Source organism: Cibotium barometz, chromosome 27 (genome assembly GCF_041138505.1).
Source record: "Cibotium barometz isolate CiBa-2024 chromosome 27, ASM4113850v1, whole genome shotgun sequence".
Classification (NCBI taxonomy): domain Eukaryota; kingdom Viridiplantae; phylum Streptophyta; class Polypodiopsida; order Cyatheales; family Cibotiaceae; genus Cibotium; species Cibotium barometz.
In genome coordinates, this window is record NC_141072.1 from 10072220 (window position 1) to 10078956 (window position 6737).

The 6737-nt window shown below is 41.0% G+C and overlaps 1 pseudogene; it reads right to left on the reverse strand.

Moving 5' to 3' along the window:
- On the reverse strand, positions 1-908 carry LOC147623061 (uncharacterized; annotated as a pseudogene).
- Between the last annotated feature and the right edge of the window lie 5829 nt (positions 909-6737).

Genomic DNA, 6737 nt, shown 5'->3' on the forward strand with positions numbered 1-6737 from the left:
GACCGTAAAATACTTCAAGCTCCACAAAAACACTGTACATCACCCATAAGAAATCCCTGTAATTACTTGAAGCCATACCAGGAAAGCTGCCTAGCAGAGTCCATAACCTCGCTGAACCCAAGAGAAATCTTGCCGCAAGCAGAGCAGTTGCTTTTGCTCCTAACAAGATCAACAAGGATGCTCGCTTGCGTATGGCCAGGTCTTCAGAATCCTCTGTAAGCACAACCTGCTTGAAATGCTTAGCAACATATCTCTTGTATCTTCTAAAGAGGGTCTCATCATACATGTCTGCATACCCCAAAACCGTAAGGCAGTTGCTCTGTGTCAACATGTCAGCGAGGGCAACTGCACAAATGGAGGAAGCTCATAGCGAGATGGCTAACGGCAAGGATCTTTAGGACGTTCTCCCAAGTGATGCTGTCAAGATCGAATTCTCCCACGTACAGGATCCGCAATGTCCTTTAACTTCAATGTCTACAGTAGCTTCTTCTCTTCCTTCTCCTCCTCCGCTTCTTTGCCCCGAGCATCGCTTTGAAGATCGATGACATGGTCGCTAGCACAGAGCCGTGCGTATATCGCTCTGTGACTCAATCTTGAGCCCTTCGTGCAGCATGCTCGCCATCATTGCGTGGATGCTCTTCAACGCTGCAGATGCCATCTCGTTCGCTCCTTCTTCGCCAGCGATGAAGATCTTAGCAAGGCTTTGAGCTCGAACGAAGCAGGCTTTAGAGTTATGGCGGAATGGAAGTTGCTAGGATTTTGAGCGCTGGCAGGGCAAGATTTGAGCTTCCCAGGATTGTGAGCTGTGACCAAAAGCTAGGTTGCTATGCAGATTGTTAGGGTTTGAAGCGCCGGCAAAACGAAGGACTTCCGCACATATAAACCAGTGCATTGCCAACAACAAGATCAAATGCACTATACATGCATGTATAGTGCATGTATATCTATGCCCTTGTCTTTGGTTGTAATATGGTGCCATGGCATATCTTACGTGCAAAATTGACACCTTAGTTAATTGATTGTACTCCATATGAGCTATGGTTTTGTAGTAAGCTGGACCTTTGTGCCTCTAAATGTTTGGAGCCAATCTTATAAAGATTTTTGATAGGGCTCCCCAAATGTTGCATCTATTTAGAACACTTAAGTTCTAAGAAGAATACAAGGATTGCATAAGCGAGTGGCCAAGTGTGTGTCTGTGAGTGGGGTTTGTGGGCTGTATCGATATTTACTCCACACGTGGCGGGTGCATGCGCCCGTACATCGACGGGAGGTTGACAAGGTTGGGGTTGCATGCTTGGAATGGCCTGTTTGTGGCAGTAAGTGGTGGTAGAAACGCCATGCGAATAGGGAGATTGGGAGGTTAACAGATTGGGAGGTTAACAACCTAGGAGAGATGAAGTCGATGGCTCTTCAATTAATACTTGGTTGATTTTAGTATGTGGTGATAGAACAGGTGACGGTAGAGGTGAAGTGTCATGTACGAGAAACATCCCCCTATGTAAATAGGAAGAGTTTGGCTATCATGCAGCTGCAGTGATGTGCACAGGTTGTGCCGGTAAGACCAATGGAGCTCTAGGTGCCAGTAGCTATGCTACTGTTTGGAACCTTGGATATTTGCACATGGAGGTGTCATGATTCCCTAATTTTACACAGTGTGCACAATAGGGTAGTGGCCTTGCTCTTAACTGTGGGCATTCAGTGGTAGTGTGATTCAATTTGCACATAGAGCACAACACCAATTCTCTACGGGAGTAAAGATGGGTATGCCCATGCCCAGATGTTTCTCTTCCCTCCTTTTACCTTCAATTTTTCCAGTATTCCATTACTGAGTTCATCCACAGTCATGTTTTCGACTTGCTTGCTTCGAGTTCCAATCTCTTGGTGACTCGAAACACGTGAAGTCGTTTGCTACCGAAGATATTCTGACATCTTTCGGCTGTGGCAATTCCACCATATTATCTTTATATTCAATTGCCAGTTTACAACATGCATCCAGAGTAGCCAGTCGGACTAATACCAGATAATCATGCATCTTGTGGTCTCTAACTCCTCTCCGGAAGCAAGGTAATAACTGATCATCAGTATAACTGATCATCAGTTAGCCTTTCTCGTAGTTTGCACCTTGAATTTAAGTGCTTTAGCCGAGACACATAGTCTCGCAACATCGACTCCATTTCCTTTTGTTTGATATTGTGCAGCTGTGCCACACGACTCCATCTGTTGCCACTTATGGCAAAGCTGGGCACAGACACATAGTCTCGCATCATCGACTCCATTTCCTTTTGTTTGATATTGTGCAGCTGTGCCACACGACTCCATCTGTTACCACTTATGGTGGCAAAGCTGGGCACAAACACATTCTTGAGTCATGTAAAATAACCTTGTCCTTGGGTTTGAGGGTTCGAAACCATTGATGCGCTTTTCCTTCTAGGGTTAGTGAGAAAGCATGAATCATTGTTACATCACTGACTGGTCCGCAAGTTTCACATATGTGGACTCAAAGATCTCTATATGTTGAATAGGATCCCCATCCCCAGAGAATTTTTGAATGAGCTTTAAAATGATGTGTGGCTTCATTTGAGATAGTCGGGATTCTAGAGCAGTGCCTAGTTCCCTGACCTTTCCTCGGCCCATTTCTGCAACCATATTTAACAAATCCGTCCTTGTAGCCGCATTAAGATCTATGGTTGGATCCGCCCTTGGTCTTTAAGGAACTGCTCTCCCCCTACTACCTAGACCTTGTCCTCTTCCTATGTTGGCTCTTCTAGGCATTTTCGGTCTATGGGATGCTCGGAGTCTCCTCTGTATGCCTTTGCAGAATTAAGAGTTCCATGTCCTGTAGGAACGTGGGATGATTGATCATATGCTTGATGTCCTTTTTGGTGTACAAGTGGTCTTCCACTTCACCCCCTTCTTTTGGTAGATTATCCCCTTCATCTAGGGCTACAAACCCTTCCTCCGCTCTGGGCTCTTCATTAATGGGTTCTAAGTTTGGAATTTCTCCCTCGCTCCTGTCCATGACTATTTTCGACTCTTTACCCCATGATTGAAGTAAGTTTACACTTCCCATCTCCTTTTGTTCGGCTCTAGCCCTTGGAGTATCGATTTTGTTTCCTTAAGCTCAATTCTCGTAGCTGCCGTTCTACCTTAATCCTTTTCACATCTAATTCTACTTCCTCTGAGGTTAGGAAGAATACTTGACCAGTCCTGGAGGCTGCACTTTCCATGTCGCTTCTCATTCAGGGGGTGCCAGTGTTTGACAACCTCGAATTTGAAGTTTGGATAGGTACTTCTTGCCTTGGACCAAGTCCAGCCGCGCTGGTTGACAACCCATGCCCGTAGATTGCGCCTCTTCATCATGTTGGTTTGGAGACCAAAAAATCCCCAAGTTATATCAATGATACCACTGGATCAGGTAGGGAGGGTGGTTTCTTCTCTTCCCTAAACCTAGAGTATCGCAGCCCTTCTTCCATGGATTCTTCACTACTACTTTTGACGGTGGTCAGATTCCTTAAGACACTCAATTAAGTGCTTACTGAGTGGCCTGAACCCACACTCTTTTAATAGGAAGATCATGGGTGATTTGATGCACGATCGTCATAGGAGTGAGGTCATCTCCGATGAGCTTTTCAGAACTCAAGTGAATATGATTTGATAAGCTATTTTGCTGTCCCAATTAAATTTTGGTCATATACTAATGACTCATTTCTGAGGCCATGAGATTGCAGAGATTTTTGCTTTGGACTCAGAATTCCACGTTACCTTATTATGATTTTCAATGGTCTCAAGAACTTCCTTAGCCTTAATCCAACAATACCAGGTTTGTGAGTTGGATTTGATTAAGGAGTGAAATTGCACGTCGTGAAGGGAAAAGGTTTAATGTTGTGAAAGGCAAATGGTTCATATCGTGAACAGAAAATGGTTCACGCCATGAAAGGTTCTAAAATGGTTTACGTCGTGAAATGAAAATGTTTCACACCATGAAATGCAATCAATTCACGTTGTGACCGTATTCTGCTAATTCATGATTCTTAATTTTGTCAGATCCCCATGGTGTTAGGATAAAGCTACCTATTTTTAGCAAGGTAATCCCGTGAATTACGATGCTAATCAGGCGACGTTGATGCCAAGAGCGTTTCACGGTGTGAAGTTACAAAAAATGGTTCATGTCGTGAACGATTTTCCTGCAGTTTCATGTGGGAAATTCCCGCGTGATTTTGGGTGCAAAATCCTTATCCAACTGCTTCCAAGATGATTGTGCAAAATCCTTATCCAACTGCTTCCAAGATGATTGTGCCACGCCTAAGGAATGTAATGCGAGTTCAAGGCACAATCAATGGCTCCTTATTTTTACGATTTTTATAAATTTTTGAAAAGAAAGAAAAAGACAACACCACCCTGCTTGTTCAAGTTGACAATTTCGATGATACAAACATCAAAATTGAGTAGAAAAAATAGTGGAGTCCTCTTCCAAGACCACTCCACCACACAAGTACACAATAAACACAACCAACTTCTGATAAATTTTCACTTCCACTCAAATCTTATCCATTCATTTGGCTCCTTATTTTTACGATTTTTATAAATTTTTGAAAAGAAAGAAAAAGACACCACCACCCTGCTTGTTCAAGTTGACAATTTTGATGATACAAACATCAAAATTGAGTAGAAAAAATAGTGGAGTCCTCTTCCAAGACCGCTCCACCACACAAGTACATGATAAACACAACCAACTTCTGACAAATTTTCACTTCCACTCAAATCTTATCCATTCATTTCTACACAATGCACTACTAGAATGTAAAGGCAATGATGAATCTAATGTAATGAGAGTTGAAACTCAAAGAGGATGGAAGAAACAAAGGTGTTTCCCCAATAGCGATGCCAAAAATGTTATGGGCTACCACACACCCAAGAGGGAACTCAATGCATTTACCTTAGGGAAGAGTAATAAAACACAACTGTCATCGGGCACTTACCAATGCTTCGAACTTGTGTCCCTTCAGGTCTCCAAGCTCACTTGAGAAGCTCTACCTCCATGTTGTCACTGTAGAGTCGCTCGCACCACCACATAAGGCAATCACTCTCTCTCACTTCTCAACACAAGCATGCAACATACAAGTATAGAAGAGGCACAAGTGCTAGAATGCTCTCTCTCAATCTCTCTCTCAAGACACAAACAAGAGCTCTCAATAGCACAAAGGGAGATTATGTTCATTCATTATAAGAAAATACCTTATATACAATTGGCCCTTATTCACACTTGGGCGCCCAAAACTTATTTCGTAACAACTCTTCTATGTAAGAACTTCAATCAACATCTTGCATGTCGTCATGTGTGTCCTTTAATGGCTAGTAGCTTGTATAACTCAGCCTTTTGTGGTCACTTGCACTCTACTTTGCATGCTACTCTTAAACATTATGCATGGAAAACTAGAATCCCTTGGTGTAATGGAAGCACATTGGTCTAACCATAGTTCTCAGTTTGAATCTGAGAGGGATTGTACCAAATTTTTTTTTTCATGTATTACAGCTTTAACATGTGTAGAAACATTAAACCTTTCACCATGTCAACATGCATGTTGCATTTTTAGTATGATAGATGAATCTTTTTGATCAATAGCCTTGAAAATGCTTGCAGAACAACAACAGAGCTCAAGCTTAATGACTTTCCTGGTTTTGTTATTGAACTATTGGTGATGTATGTTGATCTTGGCCAAGAATGTTGAAATTGGGACCAAGATTTGCTTGAAATTATAGAAATTCTTTAATGTTAACGAAATTATTGATGATGTGTTGTCCTTTCTTCTCAAGATTTGATTTCTACACTGTGTCTTTGTAATCTCTTGAAAAATCTGCACAACTCTGCATTGTACTCTACATTGTTCTTGAAAATCGACACCAATCCTTGAAAAAATTGTACCAACTCCACATTAAATCTTGAAATCTGCACCAAGATTCTTCACACTTTCTTGAAACTATATCAAATTTTTGCACACTTTCTTGAAACTATATCAAATTTCTTCACACTTTCTTGAAACTATATCAAATTTCTCCACAACAATCTCAAAATCTACAGAGCAATCTGAAAACTCTGCACAACAACCTTGATTTTCTGCACCACAATCTTCTTCTTGCAATCATTCTCCAAGAACTCAAAGACTTAGCAATCCAGGGTTTGATCTTGAAGAAATAAGGGCTTTAGGGATTGATATTTGAAACTGTAGGCTCTCTAATCAAGATAATGCAAGAAATCATTCAAAATTGGTTGCTAAAATCTATGCAAACCCATAATTTCAAAAATCAAGATCAAGAAGTTCAAGAAATCAAATAGTAAAGTGGATTAGGGTTCTGAAAATAGTGATTAATACAAATTCAAAAATTATTAACACAAATTTTATTGCTAATCTTGTCAAAGCAAGAAATTAGCAAATCTGAGACTCTGTAAAATGATTAACACTAATTATGATCAAGATAAAGCATTCTAAAAATTTAGATTAACAGTAATTTGAAAATGATTATCACTAATCAAGACCAAGAAAATGCATTTTAAAAATTAGATTAAGCATAATCTAAAAATGATTATCACTAAATGAGTACTCCCTAAGTAAGGATCTAAGCCAAGGGCTCTGATACCAATGCAATGAAGGAAACCTAGGGGATTGCACTCATTAGCATATGGAGTTCACACATGACCCACTCATCATAGGGAGCAGCACCTATTGCACTCATAATGG